Here is a 20,640-nt window from a genome sequence, read left to right as displayed (position 1 = left end):
GGCCAACCAAGCTAGGATTCCCCGCCCCCCACTCCCCGCCCCGCGGGAGAGATCAGCTGTGGGACGCAAGGAAAGAGCCCTTCTCCTGGCGTTTGTGTTCTCTGTTCCGCCCTGGGGTCCCCTGCGTCTCTGGAGCTGCGGGTGCTGGCCGTGTTGCCATCGCTGCCGCAGGTCGTGATTCCACCGCGGGAACTTGCTTTTCCACTCTGCTCCCTTCCTTCTTCCCCTGTTCGCCCAATTTACGCACCTTCAAGTAATCCTTCCACGAGTCTCTTAGCTGTTCTTTGTGATGAGCAAAGAGTTCTTTGATGGGTTATATGTCCTATTTGTAATAAGATTCGGAGGAGAACTCAGAAAGTGTGCCCCGCTGCCACCATTCCTATGACATCACGCGGATTGTTTGTTTTTTTGTTGTCAGAATGACCTTTATCCAAATGGCTTTAAAACAAAAAATTAGGTAAATCTTGAGCTGAACTAAACCTTTAAATTCAGAATGTCATTAAATGCTGAAAAAATTTAAAAAACTTCCAGAGAATAGACAAACCACAAATAAATCCAATGCCCAAGTTATTCTTTCCAATTTGCAGTAGCCAATTAATCATCAAATGGGGACCAGCCTCAGCTATAGCTTGTGTACAAACGTAATGTAACCAGGAAACTCCCACTCTGCCTCTGCGCAAGTCTTTCTACTCACCGAGGAGCACAGGAGGGGCTTTCCATTAAGCAGACATTTTGTGAATACGTAAAAAAACAGGTCTCATCCACTCATCAAGAATGATCTTGTCATTTTGATTAATCAGTAACATTGGATTAAACATTTAACAATTTTTTCTGCATCTTCTTTGGAAAAGCAGAGAAACTCATATTGTCTTCAGAAAGAATCAGATCACTGCAAGTATTTATAGCCTATCAGCATTTTTTCCCATTACTGTATAGATTTTTCTCTGCAACAATTGGGCAAATGACTAGGATAGGATGAAAGCTATGCTTTAAGACTAAGGTAACTCTTTTTAGCACCAAGGAGAATGAAGACCAACATAAGCAGCTGAAATGTGACACTTTCCATGAAAAAGATTTGAATAGATTTGAGAATTATCCAGTTTGGCTCCCTGTTTTGGTCAGATGAATAGAATAGTGGCTGTATTTTGATGCCACCTGTGGACTTGTAGATAGAGTTTATTGACATTCATCCCTAAGAATTTTCCTTGGATTTAACAAAATATAAGTGTCCTATTCTTTTTCTTGATGAATGTGACAACTGATCACACCTGTGGATCAAATTAGGAAGACTAAAATTTCTGGCAAAAGCCTATGAATAACTAAGAGGCTTAACAGCCACAGACAAAATAAGCCATTATAGGATTTGTGCAGATATCTCATTATTTGAAAATATATACCGTATTGTGGTTAAGAGAGACTCATGATAAACTCTGCTAAGTTTCTTAAAAGATTTCATATTGTATAGTAGTCCCCCCTTATCCACGGTTTTGCTTTCTATGGTTTCAGTTACTCATGGTCGACTGCAGTCAGAAAATGTAAAATGGAAAGTTCCAGAAGGAAACAATTGATAAGTTTTAAAGTGTGCGCTGTTCTGAGTAGGGTGATGAAATCTTGCACTGTCCCGCTGTCCTGCCCATTAGTCTCTGAGCCAACTTGGTTATCAGATCTACTGTTGCAATATCAGAGTACTCGTGTTCAAGAAACCCTTATTTTATTTAATAGTGGCCCCAAAGCACTGGAGTAGTGATGCTGGCAGTTCGGATATGCCACAGAGAAGCCACACAGTGTTTCCTTTAACTGAAAAGGTTAAAGTTCTCAACTTAATAAGGAAAGAAAAGAAGTTATATGCTGAGGTTGATAAAATCTGCAGTAAGAACAAATCTTCTATCTGTGAAATTGCCTCATTTATAAATTAAAGTTTATCAAAGGTATGTATATGTAGGAGGAAATATACTACATATAGGATTTTGTACTATTCACAGTTTCAGGCATCCATTATGGATCTTGGAATGTATCCCCTGCAGATAAGCAGGGACCACTGTATAAAGTTGATAAGATAATAATATTCTCCATCTCATTGTACCAAGATTTCATTTTTATTTTATTTTCTAATATACCATGTGAAGAACAGAGTGAATAAAATGACATCTCAACAGCTGGATAGTAAAATTAATCTCATAAGGGTGCCTCACTCACAACTATGTGTCATGGCTTTTAATGGCGTAATTTAAAGGAATTCTAAGGTAATATCAGGCTCACAATATTTTTAATATTTTTAACCAGGGAAATAGCATGGGCTTAAAAAAAAAGCCACCACTGTATTTTATCAATTCTTGCCTTTTTAGCATTGGATAGACTTAGAATTTCATTTCTTGTCTAAAAGATTCCTTACTATAAAGAAAGAGGAGAAGAATTCCAATAGTTAACGTCTGGCTGAAAGCTTACCTTAAAAGCCTATAATTCTATACATGGAATAATGTTATATCTTCAAATGTATAAAAGCTTTCCTGGAGGTAATGTTCAAGAGGTGAGAATTTTCTTAGATTAAGCAATACTGTGAGAATTCTAAAATATTGATAGCTATGAGAGAATCAAATATTTCAATTACTTACCACTTCTCCTAAATACTGAAATCAAAACAGCCTTGAGCTTTGAGATATTCTATGTAATGCAACATTTTTTGGGGAAAATATATATCAGTGTATCTTTAAGCAGAGACATATCCAAAATGAATCAGCTCTATTTGGGCACCATTGCACAGAGTATGAATTACATTCTCTGCGCGTTCAGGACAGTAAACGAGTGACCATACATGCCATCTAGGCCCTCCCTGTTTATTTGCTGTTCCTCAAAAATATCTTAAATTGAATTCTAAATAAGGAACCTCACCCCACTACTGAGAAACACTTTACTCTGTGGTGGTTCTTTGTGTCCCACTACCAATGTCCAGTATGGCTACAGTAGTGACCTCTTTACTTGTAATTGTTTCTTAAATATGCTTATTAGTGTCAAAATATTTAAAGTAGAAACCTCAGTAATTTCTTTCCATGGAATAATTTCTCCCCTAAAATTAAAAACATTTGTCATGTTAAGGAAAGTGCACATTAAGACGTCTCTGTAGTTGTAGAAAACTGTAATGGCCTCCTAAGTTGCCTATGTCGTTATATGCTTTAAGCAGAGTTGGGAAGGAGGAGGTTGGAATGGGGAATCTTTGTAAATGGTGTGGCAACTTCCACTGATTCTAGGAACTCTGGGCATACCCACGCAAGCTATTGTTCTATGTGAGCCACAACACATATAAAGTGCCCTATAGAATGGCAATATTCAGTCCACTCTATTATATTTTGGGGGCCCAAATATCTGTCTTTTTCTCAGTCCTGCTGGGTAGGAATATGGGGAAAATACACTATAGGCTCTTGGCTACAAAATGGTAGCTGGGGCAGAGTTAGAGTGTGCGTGTGTGTGTGTGTGTGTGTGTGTGTGTGTGTGTTTATAATAAAATTTCTAATAGCCCTTTATAATGGTACTCAGTGATTGCTTTAAGTTCAAAGTTTGGAGTGTTTTTTTTTCATTTTAATGAAAGAATTGGGGATATTTAATTTGAAGAAAATGAAGATCTCAAGGGTGGTGAGGAGGATGTATGGGGGACCAGATGGATGTTTTCAGCAGGAAAGATCTGTTCCATGGCTGAGGGATTTGACTCACCTTCAAAGATATAAGGATATTAAGGGCAGAGTGGATGTCATTATATTTTAGCTCAAAATACAGAAAAAATTTCTACCAAGGCAACCTGCCGGAAGTTGATTGAATCAAATAATTACTTTTCAAGGACAATGTAAAGAGAATTTATGCGTCAAGTGAAGATGACCTCTACAATTACTTCCAACCATAATGTTGGAAGATCCTATTATTCTAAATCTAAATAATACTTCCTCTTATGAATTTCCCTCTGAATTAATTTCTTTCAGAACCTGGGCCAGAGATCAATTACATGGCTATTAGAAGAGTGGCTTCCTAGAAGACTTACTTTTTCTCCTGCACATCCGAAAGCCTTGAGTGTGCTACTCAGATGATGATATACTCTAGGTGTGACCTAGCCAGAAGGTTCTCTGAATGACTCAAGGGAGACAAGATATATCTTTGGCCCAAGAATATCAGTGGCGTTCATTATATCAACACATTCAAAAGGGAAAATAAAAGGTGAGGAAGAACTATGTGTGAATTCAAAATCTTATATTGTTTAATTCACCAGTAGAACTCAAGCAAGTGGCAGATGAGTACATAATGATTACAAAAAGTAAAGTTGATTCAACCAGTTGCTAATATTATTGTTGGAGTGTCTATTATTTCAGAGTTTTGTCTCCTTCCATCTTTATAAAATTTTTATGAAATAGATACAATTATTAAGTTCACTTTCCAAGCACAGCGGTGTTAATTACTGTCCAAGTATGAACAACCGGTAAACGGCATAGGTGGAAGTCAAACCCAGATCTATTTGCCTCCAATCCTACAGTCTTCACTATTTTCAGAGGAGACCAGGGCCTCCCAAATATCCTGGATTGCTGCTGCCCAGGTGGCCCTGAATCAGGCTCTCGGTGGAAGATCTTTGACCAAGACCAAGAACTTGAAAAGAGAACACCAATCCTGGATCGCACAATCTCCAAACTGTTTGAACTTTGGAAACAACAAATATCACCCATGTATCAACAATAATATATAAGAAGGAGATGAAGAAGCTAGGAATGTGTGATTATGTTAATTGCATGGGAGAAATTTGAGGACATAGATTAATATTTCACATGGGCAAGGCATCCTATTCAACTGTATTTAGTAATATAACGTTCTTTACTTTTTCTGAGGACAAAATGAGACAACTTTGAGAGAAATGGTTCAGGTCTAATATGAGAAATAAATTCCTGGAAAAGACATAGTAAAGCTTAGGAATAGATTACAAAGAAAAATTGCAACTTAGAAAAATAAATTATTGACCTCTGTGAACTAATTTGTGCTTTGACGGCAGGAATGACTGCATGATACTCAAAAACATTCAGTAGGGGAAAGTGTTAGCTAAATTGTTGTTTACTATCACGTAGTTTTAAAAAGAAAAAATATTTTAAAATATATGCTTTTTTGCTTTTGAACTAGTTATTTGAAGAGAAAACTTGGATCTACCTCACTTTTTCCAGTGTGCGGTGACATCAATGGCACATTGCAAAGCAATGTGTGTTCACATGTTAGGCTTTTTCATTCTTGTTGGCCAATTTTTGAGTTGGAAGACTAAGTAGGGGTCATTTGGGTTGAGTCTCTTGCTTTTTCTTACTGCTTTTGGATTACAGATCTTGGTTCTCAGATGAAAAGATAAGATTCTCTTCATGTGCTAAACCTATGGGCATAAGGGTTCCCAATGAGCCTGGCTCTGCCAGTAACACAAATTAACATTTAAATCTTTGGGAAGTCATTGAATATGTGATGTTCCCTCGTTGATTCAATGATTCTTTCATTCCAGGATGGAAAAAATACTAAGCAGTACTTTTCAACATGAAATTTGGATGTCACCCAATCCCTTAGAAAAGCTGACAGATCTGCCTCCCAGGAGTGGATGGAACTTTGTGAGCACCAAAAAAGCAAGTTCCACAGGAGACTTCCTACTAGTGGAAGTGGTTCCAGAGCCTTTTCCTAGTGTTGAGTTTTTGTTTCTTCAGCTGTGTAACGGGTTCGGTGAGACCACACTATATAAGTACATGGTACCCTGCAAAGTACCATAGACATGCTATATTAGGGGTTGGTATAATTATGGGATTTCCCATTTGTGGGGCATCATTTTACAATTCTGATCAAACAAGTATTGTTGGAAAATTGCCTTCCAAGTTAATAATAATTAACTTTTAATTATAGAGCCTTTACTAAGTGCCAGGTACTGAGCTAAGCTCATTATAATACAAAATCTTGATTAATTCTTAACCCACAACTAAAGTAGTATTAGTATCTCTAATAATAAATTTATTTTTTTGTAGTAATTTGTAAATGAGAAAAATGAGATTTAGAGAAAGAGAGTAACTTGCTCCATGTTATAAAGCTTGAAAGACCTACTAGGCATGTGGCCCACATTTGCCTGATTCCTGCAAATCCTCGTGTTGCTTTTACTTTATCTTCTGCACTTCCAAAACAGTGGGGGGTGGGGGAGGGAGGACTTTGATTCTGTTGAGATGGGAATAGATTTCAGTGAATCTACTCCACAGTGCTTCCTATCATGTTCAGCCACTGCTTTGCCCAACCAAGGCCCTACTCTGTGCATCAGGTCCTGGCTGATGCTGTTCTTCTAACACTTGCTTGGCAGAGCAGATGTCATCGGTGCCCCACCCAGTCCTCTTTATCAGCCATTGCACCCATCCTGGAGCTGCTAAGAACTCATAGTTGCTCCCATTCTGGAGAATCCCCCACTCACCCTGATCCAGCCAACCTGGGATCCTTGTGTAGCCTACCTACCTACCCTAACAGACCTTGGCAGATGACAGATGGGCACAAGTCAGCCCTTTCACCTGGAGGTGGTACAATGTGTGTTACAGGGTGTCCCAGTGGGAGCCATACTGAAGCTGGGCCAGCTAAGGCTATATTCTTGCTTAGCTTCTCCCACCTGCCCCGGACCTACTCTTTTCCCTTATTCCCCTGTCTGGAGAGCCCAAGCCAACAAATAACGAGAGCAAGAATCCTCATTTCAGGCTCTGCTTCTAGAAAACCTGAGCTAAAACTGTTGGGCATTGTTGAGTTTTTCTATGCTATCGTCCTACTTCTTATTTAAAGAATTCCATGCCTGTAAAGCCTTCATTTAAATAGCTTACCCTTGAGGTTGTTTTTGTTCATTTTGTTGTTTGAAACTGATCCTGGTTTCTTCCTTTCCCTGTTTGTTTTGGGTTGCGGGGAATGGATCATTTTAGAGTGAAGGTGTGCTATCAGGAACATTTGTTGTAATCTAAGAGTCGTTGGAATCAGATTGTTCCTGCTGTCGAATTACTGACTAGAAAGTGGCTCAATACCATGTCTCAGATTCTGTCACACATTTACAAAAATATGGAGATCTCTTCTCAGAGAACCTACCATACAGTTCCTATTCGGTGTACTGTGATTGCTACAACTCTGATTTCCTGCGGTTGCCGGCGTATGAGGGGTAGTTGTCTTTTACCCTCTCACAGTGCCCGATGTCTTTTTCCTTCCCCCAGGGAAAGCACCCTTTCATGTCTTTCTGTTTGTCTTGGCTGCACACTGATTCCTCCTCAGTCAGCCTCCAAGGAGATTGTGATGATTGCACTGAGACACGATGACACGGGTGTTATATGTTACCCTGAAGGAACACACAGTGATTCTTGGAGGTAAAGAAATTATAAATAAAATAAAAATGAACTTTCCAAAGGGACCGATTTTTACAACTTGAAAGAAAAGTTTCTCTGAAAAAAACCCACAATATTGGCTGAGGGAAAGTATCTGTTTGGGGAAATTGCCAAAAGGATTAGACGTTTAGTTTCTAGCAGTTAATCATTTACAATTTCAAGTCTAGGCAGATAAACAGGGTCCACCACAAAGAGATAAGAAAGTTGGAGAACAACATAGGAACATTTACAAGTTCAAAGTCTAGAGATTAGTCTGCCTGGCCAAAACGATCAATTTTATTGATTTCCCTTTCCCCGACAGTGTGGGCTGTGGCTTGAAGGCAATGACAGGGTAACAGGAAGAATGGTTTCAGGATTCATCATTGGATGGCATTAAATTCTTATTAAGCTGTTGGACCTTCTGACACTTACTGTAGAATTCTTTGTCTTCTACAACTTTCCCTCTGTTTTTTTTTTTTTTTGCTTATTACTTATAGTTTTTGATTACTTAATCTCTTTAGCTTCACAGATCTGTCCATTGATAAATCCTCTACTTATTCCCCAAATTTTCATAAACTTCTCTTTGCTGTTCACCTTATTTCAGTCCCTGATAACCTTTTTCATTCCATATAGCCAGATGCTGGTACAATTTTTATTTGGACACCCTTGCTCAATAGCAAATCCTAGGTATCATTTGCATATTTCCAGATATTCTTAGAAAGCCATTCTAGTGGTCTTGCCTCTTTCTTCTCAGACCATTCTCCTTCCAGATGCTACCTCTCTGGATTGCCCATAGCCCAGCCAAAGTCTTGGAAAGAAATTAGCTCAAAGAAGGACTTCCTGCACCTGGAAGTCGTTCTTTCAAATAGTAATTTCCTGCTAACATCATTATACATATATATAAATGTATATATATATGTATATATATATATATAAAACACAAGTATCTTTCTATTTGTAAAACACACCATTCACAGACATTTGCAACTGACTAAATAGATTCTGTGAAGAACAGAAAACCAGTTAGAACTCATTGAACATTATTGGGGCCATTCATAATCAATATGAATTGAGCTAAGCAGAATAAAAATAAAATTTTAAATAGTAACTAATTTTTCTGTTTTCTCTGCCTTGCAAAGCCATCAAAGCAAAGATCTCAAAGTCCATATATTAACTGGTCTCTTACTGAAAAGGCTTGTTTTCATTAAGCAATGTCTTCAATGTTGTCATTTTTTTCTTCTGATTTTTTGATCTTGGAGAACAGTGATTGACTGTGTTCAGTGCTGCCCTCCTACCAGGGAGGCAGGTAAAACCAGTCTTTAGTATCCTACTATCACGTTTCTCAATCTTCCTTTACCTCCATTCCCTCCTCACCCCCTCTCTGCACGCCTGCCCCTATAGTCTCTTATCAAGGATCCCTTGTTCTTGGTTAGCAGTTTAAATCTCCTTTTTTGATAATTACAAAAAGTAAGCCATCACTTTTCTCAGGCACATAAAATAAATTCTTTTTCATTATAAAATTAGTGATTATTCATTTTAACAAGATTTTTATTTTTGAAAATACAAAAGCAAGACAGAAAATATAAGTCCAGTTATATTTAAGGATATTGGTGTTAGCATTTTGGTGCCTTTGCTTCCTTTTTAATTAAAAGAGTTGAGATCATTTTGTATATCAGAACTACAATATGCTAGCTGTATTTTACTTAACACTATTTTGTAATAATTTTTCATGTCATTAAAATTATTATTAAAGCATGATTTTAAAAGAGTCATCATATTACATCCTGTGGCTTCATCATAATTTATTTTATTGTTCCCTTGGTGTGGAGTACCTAGTCTCTTTCTGATTTTGCTATTGCAAATATTACTATAACATACCTTTTCCGCGCATATCTATGCTATTTTAATTGGGTATTCTTAAAGACGCCAACAAATGTCTCTTTAACACAAAATTGGAGGAATTAATTACAAGAAAGAGTTATAAATTTTAAGGCAAAAGGGGCTCTTGCTTGATTTGTTTGCTAAAGGTTAACTACCTTTGTGTGTGGCCAAAGTCAGAGGTAGATGAAGCAACTACTGTTGACTTGTTACACATGATTAGGTTATCACTTAGGTCAGATTTACATGAGCTGAAAGTTGACTAATTTTCACTAGTAAATCAAGATCACAGGCTTCCTAACTTCCACTTCCCATACATCATTTCAAAATGGAAGTAAGCCTGGCCCTTCGGTGTGTGTCGATGTCCAGTGTTCCCAGGGTACTTTAGACATAAATCATATCGCCCCTCAATGACTGTGTGTTGTAGGAAAAACTAAATTCATGAATTAAGCGTTCTCCGAAGACAGACATGTCTGAGACAGGAGTGACACGTTCATTCTCTCTCAGTTTCCATCGTTGTGTTTGTAGTTTAGATGACTGCAGTTTTGCGACTCCCCCCCCACCCCCCCAGATATCCACAGAAGGACCCTGACTCCCTCTAGTGGACGTCAGCGCTAGGCAAACAGGCTAATTCTGTCCTGCAAGGTCCAGAAGCCAAGATTCGGTGTCCTTAAATGCCCTCCTGAAATAATGGAAGCTGTGTTTCTGAAGGAGACTCTTTCTACTGCACAGAAGTTTTTGTCTCTAACAGGCCATCTGTGCCTACTGCTGCCACAAGACAAGACATCAGGGGATGTTTTTTTCCTTCAGGGCAGTATCCCAGCCTCTTTTTCTTTTAATTAATTCAGTAATCTACTGAGTTACTTTCTTTTTCACCAGTGTTAGAGACTGTTATGTCCACATTCACTTCATGCTGTGTCACGAGCAAGAAGTGTTGCTAATGTGCACAGAGCCTAGAATAAAGCAGCAGGGAACCTCAGAAATTCATATAAACTATTGGGAAAAGTCCTAAAATCACTTTATTATTATTTTTTTCTTTGTAAGTGTAAAGTTTTAAGAACATTGAGGAACAACAAAAGAGAATATCACAAGAGTTACTGGCAAGTCACTTATTTAGGGCTCTATCCAAAGTCTCTATGACATTCTTTTTCACAGTTTAGACAATCACCTCCGATAGCCGCGTTGCTACTTTCAGAATGAATTGAGAAGCTTCCGTATGTGACTTGTCTAAATCCTTTATTGATCTCTTTATGTGCATATAAAGAAATCTAGCTATAGCCAGATGAGGTGCCCTGGTTCCTGGCAGGGTATCCACCTACCCAGAACCTCCCTCCCTCTCACCTTACTACCTACCTACCTACCTACCTACCTACCTTTTACCTACTTACCTTTCTCTTACCTACCTTCCTACCACCCTACTTCCTACCTACCTACCTACCTCCATACTTCTTACTTATCTCCTACCTACCTATCTCCTATCCACCTACCTACTATCTATCTAAGGCAAGCTACTCAAAAGCTCTGGGTTTAGATTTTCTTATTTGTAAAGTTCAAGGACTGAATCAGATGTCATGTAAGCAACTCTTGCAGTTCTAAGGCGGCATGAAAACAGCACTTAGCCTCTTCTTAGAGAGCCATCTACAGAAGACTCCTTTCGTCTGTCATCCGCTGTCGCCTTTTTCCTGCTGAGTGAAGGCGAGTTCCAACCACAAAGCCAGAGACATTTCCTTTTTATAATTCTTAGCTCAAGTGTCCCCTAAATGTTCCATCGCTGTTACAACAAGGGCATCTGAGCATCTCAATCTGTACTTTATTGGAGGCAGGCAGCCTTCTAGCACTTAATGTGCAGTGGCAGTGGGGGAAGAAAAATGCCCGGATTTCATGGGAATCTCAAGAATGAGACTGCTGTACTCGAATTCTTTGCCTTTTATTTAAGCTGAGATCACAGCAGTGAACATTATAGCTCTGACCTGTGCAAATACAATACGCACTTCAGTGCAGAAACAGTTTTGCCTCGTTTATGAGGTTGGGCTTTCAGGACGCGTTTGAAGAGGAGCTATTTATGGGCTTGCAAACAAAGTGCTGGAGGAAAGGAATTTAAAAGATGTCCTTGAGAGAATTCAGGGGGTTTTGTTTCAAGAGGCCACGCTGCATGTTAACCCTTTGTCTTCTGTCACACATTCCCTCCACGCTGCTCCCCCAGACGCCCGGGAGAGGGTCATTCAGGGCTGGGTGAGGACTTACTTTGTGGCTTTGAGAAAGTCACTTCTTCAGTGTGCTGATTCTTGGTCTGGCAAATAAGAAGGTTCATGTGACCTCCTGACAGACGAAGAAGAAAAAGAAGTTCAAGATGCAAAAATCTGTTGTAGGTGAGGTAGGAGCCCATCCATACAGAGTAGCTCTTTGCAGCATATTCATGATGATGTTTTCAGACCTTAGACATGGCAGTCCTGTTGAAAGCATGCGTGAGCTTTAAAAAAAAATAAAAAAAAGTAGCTTACTCCTGCTTTGATGTGCCCAAATGTAAAGCAAGGCTATAACTGGAGATTATATCATAAAATCAATTTGTTGGACAAAATGCAATTAACCAGGGTGGAGTTTATTTGAGAACCAGTCCTCCGCTTCTTTAGGTACAGACAACTGACACTGTGAAATAATCATGTCATTCTGTTTTCAGTCTTTCCTTCTGCTCTTCACAGCCTAGTCCTTTGACAACTCTTAAGTCTGGGTTAAGGAAAGCAAGAAAATAAGTCTTGTATTTGATCACTTGGTTATCTTGTCAATAGTTTGATGAATGAGGAGGTTAACCTCCTGTTAAAACAGGGCAGTACCGCGGTTCCCAAAACGTTTGCACGTGATGTTAATAGATGATACTCCAGAAAAGGGTTCTGTGCTCAAATGACGTTAGTTGGCATTTTTCAGAGTGAACAAAGTAACCCCTGTTCTCAGTGGAACCTCAGTTGACCCTGCTGTTGTGCCATCCCATGACTGGTGATAGAAGGAATGAGTATCCTTGTGCCCCTTGGCACTTAGACTTGGAGTAAAGCGGCTGGTCTGTTGCTAGGGAGTATGTGTCTCCTGATCAAATGATTGAACTCCAGGGTTGAAGAATGCTGCATTCAGAGGTGCTGGCACCCCATTATGCATTATCTCTTGCAATCTTCCAGGCTGCCTGGTATACATTATGCTGCTGCCAAGTAGCGAAGAGGGCCCTGTGCTGAAAACGAACCTGCTCTGGCTCTCTTCCGGCTGAAGCCCTCCCTGAAGTGCAATGATCCTGTGTCTATCCAGAGCCGGTGGCCTTTCTGCCTCCTAGGCCAGTGGTTCTCAGAATGTGGTCTCCAAAACAGCAGTATCACATCATGTAGGAGTGTGAGGACAGTGCCAGGAGTGCAGTTTCCAGGCTCTCAGCCTCACCTGGAAAGGTGCTGGCTCGGGTAGACAATGGCCATCAACTGTGATTGGATGGCCATCAGCTGTGGCTAGTTGGCCGTCAGCTGTAACCAGTGAGCCATTGGCCACTAATATAACTGCTGTGGCTACGCTAGCAGAAAATGGGGGCTAGCAAGGAGATGGTGGCTGAGCTAGCAAGCGCGGATTGCAGTTAGCACGGCTGATTGCAGCTAGCAAGTGAGGTTGGTTGGCAGAGAGAAGTGGATGGCAGGTTGCGGAAAGTGTGGCTCCTGCTTCCTGTGTCTCCAACCCAGCTGCCAGTGAGAATATAGTGGTATGACTCCCCTATCTATGGCTCTGTGGGTGTTCCTTTTTGACCTCACCATGTCCTGCATTCTTATGTGGGGAGCAGGACCAGAGACCCCACATGCCACCCTGCATGACAAGGAGTTTGTTAGAAATGCAAATTATTGGACCCCAATTCAGAACTATGTACTGAATCAAAAACTTTAAGGGTGGGACAAGCAAGCAGTGTTTTAACAGCTCGTTTGATGATTCTGATGCCTGTTCAAGTTTGAGAACTGCTGTCCTCATTTAGACCATGCTTTGTGATGCCAGCGACCCAGAGACTCCTGCTCAGATGGCTCTGAGCCCACCTCCAAGGCTTGCACAGGCCTCTTTCCTAGGTCTGAGGATAGATGTGTCTCCAGAGGCCAAAAGCAGCTCTTGCAGGAAGGTTGGGAGATAGAGCTTGGATCTGGTGGGCTGAATTATTCACAATTATACCTACCTCAATTACCGTGTTTTCCCAAAAATAAGACCTAGCCGGACAAACAGCTCTAATGCACCTTTTGGAGCAAAAATTAATATAAGACCCTCTCTTATTTTACTGTAATATAAGACCGGGTCTTATCTAACATAATATAATATAAGGTCAAGTCTTACATCAATTTTTGCTCCAAAAGACGCATTAGAGCTGATTGTCTGCCTAGGTCTTATTTTCCGGGAAACACAGTATCGAAGTCATTATAAAATACGTTTTTCAAAGCGTGAGGATAAAACATTATTTAACAGTTTGTTTATAATTTTTAAATATAATTTTTAAATATTTAGACATATGGTAGATAGGCCTCCATTTTTATAGTATTTTAGTCTCTGCAGATGTTAGAGGTGGGCCTGCTGCTAAAAGTCTATATTCTAACATTTACTCATTCATGAATTCATTCATTTATTCATATATTAATTTATTTGATGTCTATCTCTTTATTGGTATACTCTATTTGACGTGACACTATCATCATACCTTTTTTTACTTCTTTAATCATGGTTTCCTTTAGTTCTTTGAAGAGCTTTATTAAGGCAACTTTGAAGTCTTTTTCTGTTAATTCTGCCATCTGTTTGCTCTCACAGGTTGTTTCCCAGGTCTGCCCAGTATATGGGTCATACTTTCCTGTTTATTTGCATGTTCTGTAATTTTTTGTTGGGAACTGGACGTATTGTAGCACCTATGGGTACTTCCCTTCTCTCCCATCCCAGAGCTTATTATTACTATTTGCTTGTTTAGTTTTTTCAGTGACTGTCTGGATTATTTTAGTGAAGTTTCATACCCCGTCTTCCCACCTCCACCTCCCTACACCACCACTCCCCACCCCCCACCCCCACCCCCACACACATTATTAAGTTTCTGATGTTACTCCTCAGGGAAGCACAGCTCCGGGTATGCCCACCATCAGCCTGGGATGACAGTGGGTTGCATGGGGCTTTAGTCTTTCCTTGACCACCCCAGCTTTTAGGCTCCACTATTACTGGCTAATTAATTGCTCTATCGGTTTCCACAATATCCTAGAGCAAGGGTGTCCAAACTTTTTTCAACGTTTTTCACCAAGGGCCGTATGCGGTAAAATACACAAATAGCCGGGTCACTCACTGGAGGTGAATTACGTATTACCTCACCTGGTTTATTTAAGTAAACTAAATATATTTTTGGAATTTGCTACGGGCCAATAAAAATTTGATCGCAGGCCGGTGGGCCATAGTTTTGACACCCCTGTCCCAGAGGCATAAATGCTCCACAGACAAAACCAATTACATTCAGATTCCCTTGAAGGAAAAGTTCCTGAGGTCACTCTTTGATGTTTGTCCTGACCCTAGAAGGAATCCTCCCAGCCATCTCGTTACTGAACTCTCTTTAGAAAATTCGCCTCTATCTTCACTAAATCCACACACCTCCTCCTAATTGCCCCCAACCACAATATCCACTGTTCTCGAGAACTCCCTTAGGCTTGAACTTCTCTACACTCTGTTGCAAAAGAAGCCAGTTCCTTTGGAAGAAATTAGAGCTATCTGTTTTATGACCCGTTTCTCCTTCCAGACAAAATCTCTGAGCCAGGGCTCTGGAGCTGGGACTGGGAACAATGGCACTCCTGCATGAGTGGTACCCCCACTTTAAGAGTTGAGCAGTTGGTAGACAGGGGCCTTCTTAGCTTGCCTCTCCTAGCAAGGAACCACTGCCTTACAAGCCAGGCTAGGAGTAATGGAGGACCCAGTATTCTTAGAAGTACTGCCCTCAAGGTAAAGCCTACTTTCCACATGTGCAGACTTAAGGGTGCTCTCACCTCTCTACTGTACTTGCCCACAACTTCGTGTCAGCAAAAGTTGAGGTAGAATGAGAAATGCTGATGTCCTGCTCCTCCTAGGTACAAAGCCCTCGAATTGGGTGCTGGAATAGAGGAAACCCTGTGCTCTTGGCTCCCTCAATGTGGAGTGGAGTCCCTGCCTTGCTGAACAGGGGGGCAGGAAGGGTGTGTCCTTGGCTCAAATACTGCAGACTCCCTTTTCTTACGGAATTTCTATAGGTTTTCTTGCACAGATGTTCCTTCATTTACTGTATGCCCTTAAGACCATACTCAGGGGCTTTAAATAGCTTTAAAATATAATTTTCACCAAATTCACTGGGAAGTTGGTCTGCAGAGCTCCTCAAGCTGCCATACTAGAAGTTGATCTTCATTTAAATTTATTTGGATATTTTACTGAGCACCTACAATATGTCAGGTACTATGCTAAATGTTGGGAATATAGTAATAAACAAAAGGGACACACTCTTTTAGCCAGGTGCTTGACATATGGAGGGAATGCAATAAATGTTTGTCAGATAATGAAAGACTAACAGATACAAGTTTTTTATTGTGTTGTTTTTGTTTTGTTTGCTAGAGTTCCGGGACATTCTTGAAACATCTTGCTAGCTGCGTTTCTAGACATTTAGAGGCCTTATGAGTGTTATGAGGACAATGTCTGCCTACAATAGCCTTGTTTACAGTGTTCGCACAATCTTCTTCTAATCCCAACTTTATTAAAGGAGTACAGATGGCAGTTGCTATCACTATTCTTTGTTTATTTTTTCCCTCTGCCTTTGGGTATTTTCATTAGGGATTAAAAGTGTGCCCTTACCATGATTGCAGGATTGGTGTTACAGGGCATATTCATGGCTTGGTCCTGGCCAGAAACAACCCTATTTTTGGTTGTGCAATCTCAGAAGACCAGTCTGTCCTTATTTCTGTGGAATTCTCTAATCACGTTTTCCTCCCACATCTGATTATGTGCTTTCCAATGGCCCACGATGTCATATCTTCTTCATTCTTATTGTTCTCTTAGGGAAATACTGTAGAAATGCTGGGAATGAACTGTGATACGAGGAAAAGTGAGGTGTCCAGCCCTAGGAAAACCCTGCTGCCACTGCTCTGACCCTGAAATTGGAGGGCAACTGAGTCTGGCGCTCGTGCTGCCTGCGCCGCTCAGCCAATAGACCGACACAGGAGATGGGCTATAGAATAAGCGTTTATCATCAGAGCACCGGTGGTCTGAGAAGGCAGTGGGTTAACACCTGCAAAAACTGCATTAACATTCTCAGACCAGCTTGGCATATTTAAGGGAAAATCTGGGCATTCTTTTAAAGGCTACTTGATGGTTTCAGGGTCTGCATGGAGCCTTCCCTCTGGTAACATGGCTCTCCGGTGGCGTTGGTAACCCAGGAACAATGATGGGAGTAGCCTGGAAAGAATGCCAGACCATAGAGATTGTGATCAATAAGCCCAAGGGTATTAATCATAAGTTTCAGGGTTAATTTTCTAAAGCAGGGAACTGGGACAAGGGACATTCCAAGTTCAAGCCACAGGGGGACAATCTATTATTAAGCAATAGATCAAGAAAACGTGAGGCCAGAGATGCGGTGAGGCCGCTACTATGGGGGTCCCAAGCGGGTCCTGCTTCAACCCTAGCACTACTATATGAGTGGAGGGACAGTGTGGTCATCTGTCCAGGTGGGCTGTGTTTAGCAGGGTGATGCTGAGGACATATTAGAGTAACTAGGAAGCCTTGTGAAAATACATGCTCTTAACCCAGAGAGCCTGTCAAAGTCCAGTAAGTACAGAGGTGGGGACTGGGGGGATGAGCAGCTAACGGGACTGAAGGAACACATGGGATGCATGTAGGTTAACAAGCTCTCCCCAGAAACAGATTTAATGTCAGGGAAGCTTGAAGATCAAGATTACGATTTCAGTAAATTCCCAAATAAGCATGTCTTGTATCTCTCTCATTGTGTCTCTATTTCTGCTTTGAACTTAGATGCAACAAGACCCAGTGATAAGTAAGTTATTTCAGTGCCCGTGAGAAGTGTTAAAAGCAACCTTGGAGGAAAACATCCTCCCTACACAAATTGGGGCAAAGAGTCCCTTTCTGGGACTTGAGAATGCCAGGCTAGGAGGGGTTGGACTGGCTGTTCGGCAAACTTTTCCCAGAATTGATGGGGAAACTGACCTTAAAATGGTTCCCTGCCATGTGGAACTGAGCTGAAATGGTGGCCCCAGCGGAGAGAGAAGTCCCCAGCCTAAGCCCTAGCCCACTTCCGCATAACCCCCTCCTCCATACCTTGAGCCAATCACCAGATGACACCTACCCCTTCCCCACTCAAGGAAGACCCCAACCCATAAAAACCTGCTCAAAACCTTGCTAGGGGGTCAGTCTTTTGGGAAGGGTCCTGCTAAGTCCCCGGTATAATAAAGCTGACTCCTAACTCTCTGAGTGCCGCTTGGGTTCTTTCTGGTCTTGGATTCTGCAACAGAATGACCAGAGTGAGCTCCTGTTCCTGACTTTGTTTGTACATTACAGAACTTCTTCAAATGTATAATGAAATGTAATTTCAATTTTAGATTTTTCTAAGAACATATGATGTAGGTGATGTTGGATCTGCTAGCAGTTTCTGAGTGTGGGCTGGGATTTTGTCTAGTGAAGCCGAAGAATGGAAACACGGACCAGAGAGAGGCAAAAAGTTTTAAAAAGAGGATAGTTTATAAGAGGCAGGAGAAGAGGTTGCCGTTCCCGAGTGGGAGGGGGTCCCGAATGGGAGGTGCCCCATGACTGAGGCAAAAGCTCTTACTTTTATAACTTCCCTTGCCTGCTTGGGGAAGGGGAGCTGTTTGGAGAAGGGAACTTGTTTGAAGAAGGAAACTGGCGCCTTTTAAAGAAATTCGTCTACCAGGTTTGTTATGCTTGCCCATCCTAAAGGAATTAGCAAAGTAACCCATTCTATCTATCAGATCAGCTCCATTTGTCAAGCCAAAATGAATTTTATGATTAACCTCAGACCTTGTTACATTATGTCCTGGAGTGAAGGAGTGATTTCAAAACCTGGAGTTTTAGGACATGGCTGTCTTTGTCTATTCCACCAGGGACCTCCCTGTCTTCCTTGGGACATGCTAACTCTCCTGTATCACATATACTTAAGTTGAAAAAACTATTGCGTCCTTCATACATTCATTTACTTCATTCACTTATCAAGCACCCATTCAGTACCAACTACATGCCAGACACTGTTCTAGGCACTAAGATAAAGAAGAATAAGATAATTTCTGACTTCAGGAATTCTACAGTCTAATAAAGTTAATGCGTCCATATGTACATCATTGTAATTGGACAACATACAGAGAATGACAGGGGAGTCTTTGGGAATACAGAGAACAGGACCTACGTCTGACTGGGGGAAGAGAGTTTCCAAGGAGGAGGGGACACTTAAATTGAGTCTTAAAAGGTGAAATGGGCAGAGGACTTGGGGAGACATTTCTCTAAAAAGGACATACAGAAGGCAAGAAGACATATGAAGAAATGCTCAACCTCACTAACCATCAGAGAAATGCAAATAAAAACCACAATGAGATACCACCTCACTCCAGTCAAAGTGGCTATTATCAATAAATCAACAAACAACAAATGCTGGCGCGGATGTGGAGAAAAGGGAACGCTAGTGCACTGTTGGTGGGACTGCAGATTAGTGCAGCCACTATGGAAAACAGTATGGAGGTATCTCAGGAATCTGAAAATGGAACTACCCTATGATCCAGTAATTCCACTCCTAGGCATCTACCCGGAGAAATCCAAAACTCCAATTCAAAAATCTGTATGCACTCCTATGTTTATTGCAGCACTTTACACAATAGCCAAGATATGGAAACAACCAAAATGCCCATCGGTAGATGACTGGATTAAGAAGCTGTGGTACATTTATACAATGGAGTATTACGCAGCCATAAAGAAGAAAGAAATCTTATCATTTGCAGCAACATGGATGGATCTAGAGAACATTATGTTAAGTGAAATAAGTCAGAAAGAGAAAGACAAGTACCATATGATCTCACTTATATATGGAATCTAAAGAAAAGACTATGTGAATGAACTAATCAGAGTCAGTTTTGGGGACGCAGAGAAAAAACCGAGAGTGGTTAGATGGGTGTGTGGGAGGGGGTTGGGGATAAGGGGAAAGGTGAAGGGATTTGGAAGCAGCTGGTAACCACAAGATGGCCTCAGGGTTTTTCTTTTGAAAATTAATTTGGGGAAGGTATTCTATAATGTTGTAAAGATTTTGTTGGGTATCCGATGGACATGCGTCCTATTTGGGAGACCACCTCAGGGATACTGTGGATACCTGATCATGGCATTGTACATCAGAAGCTAAACATTAATGAATGCCAACTATAATTTTATATATATAATGTGATGGTTCAGTGTGAGGTCGGAGGGATAGTGGATGGGGGGAGGGGGGTTCACAGTATGAGGGATATAAATGATGAACGTCTAAGTATTACCTTGTTTTGTACACCTGAAACTAATAAATAAATTAATTAAAAAAAAAAAAAAAAAAAAAAAAAGGTGAGTAGGAATCAGCCAGAGAAAAGAAGGTTGGACAAGGGCATCATGAGCGAGCATAATGTCAACCTATACACAGACGGAGGTGAGAAGCCTCATAGGGTGTTCAGAGAACTGGAAGAGCTAGTGTAACACAGTGAAATGCTCACTCTCTCAGAATCAATCTCAATTCTAGCCTACATTCTCCCATGGCCTTCAGGCAAATAGCTCCTTCTATAGATATGCTAATTATTAGAGGAATTCTGCCTGGGGCTTGAGGTTTTGCAAGAACAGAACAGCCCCTTGCCAGAGGATGCCTCTCTGGAGGAGGTGGAGAAATGTGTGCAAAATAATGACTGTCAAAGATTTGCCAGAGCCTCAAGACTGAACTCACGTCAGCAAGCGTCAACAGACCAGAAGCAAAGAGATTTGCCCTGCCCATTCTCCCTTTCCTTGACATAAAAAAAGCCTGAATTCTGGGCTCACTTAAGATGGATTTGTGGAAATCCTAAGGCTCCCCACCCATCTTCTCATAGCTGGTGACTTCTAGATCAATAAACCTTTCCTTACTCCAAACTCTCATGTTTTGAATATTAGCCTTTGAGGCGTTGGGCACATGGACCTTGAACCAGTAACATTGGGATTACGATATCATTAAATGCAAGATGAGGGACAAGAAAAGGCAGTGCTGTCCTGAAGAGCGTTTTTTATGGCTCATTAAGGAGCTTGAACCTTTCTTTCTAGGCAAGGAGGAGCTATTGGAGCGTTTTATATAATCAGGGTCATGGCCTTATTGTTGGATAGAAGGAATTGGAAGATTGGCGACAATATT

Source organism: Rhinolophus hipposideros (assembly GCF_964194185.1).
Source record: "Rhinolophus hipposideros genome assembly, chromosome: 1".
Taxonomy (NCBI): domain Eukaryota; kingdom Metazoa; phylum Chordata; class Mammalia; order Chiroptera; family Rhinolophidae; genus Rhinolophus; species Rhinolophus hipposideros.
The sequence above is the reverse complement of the archived record's forward strand: the minus strand, read 5'-3'. Positions refer to the sequence as shown.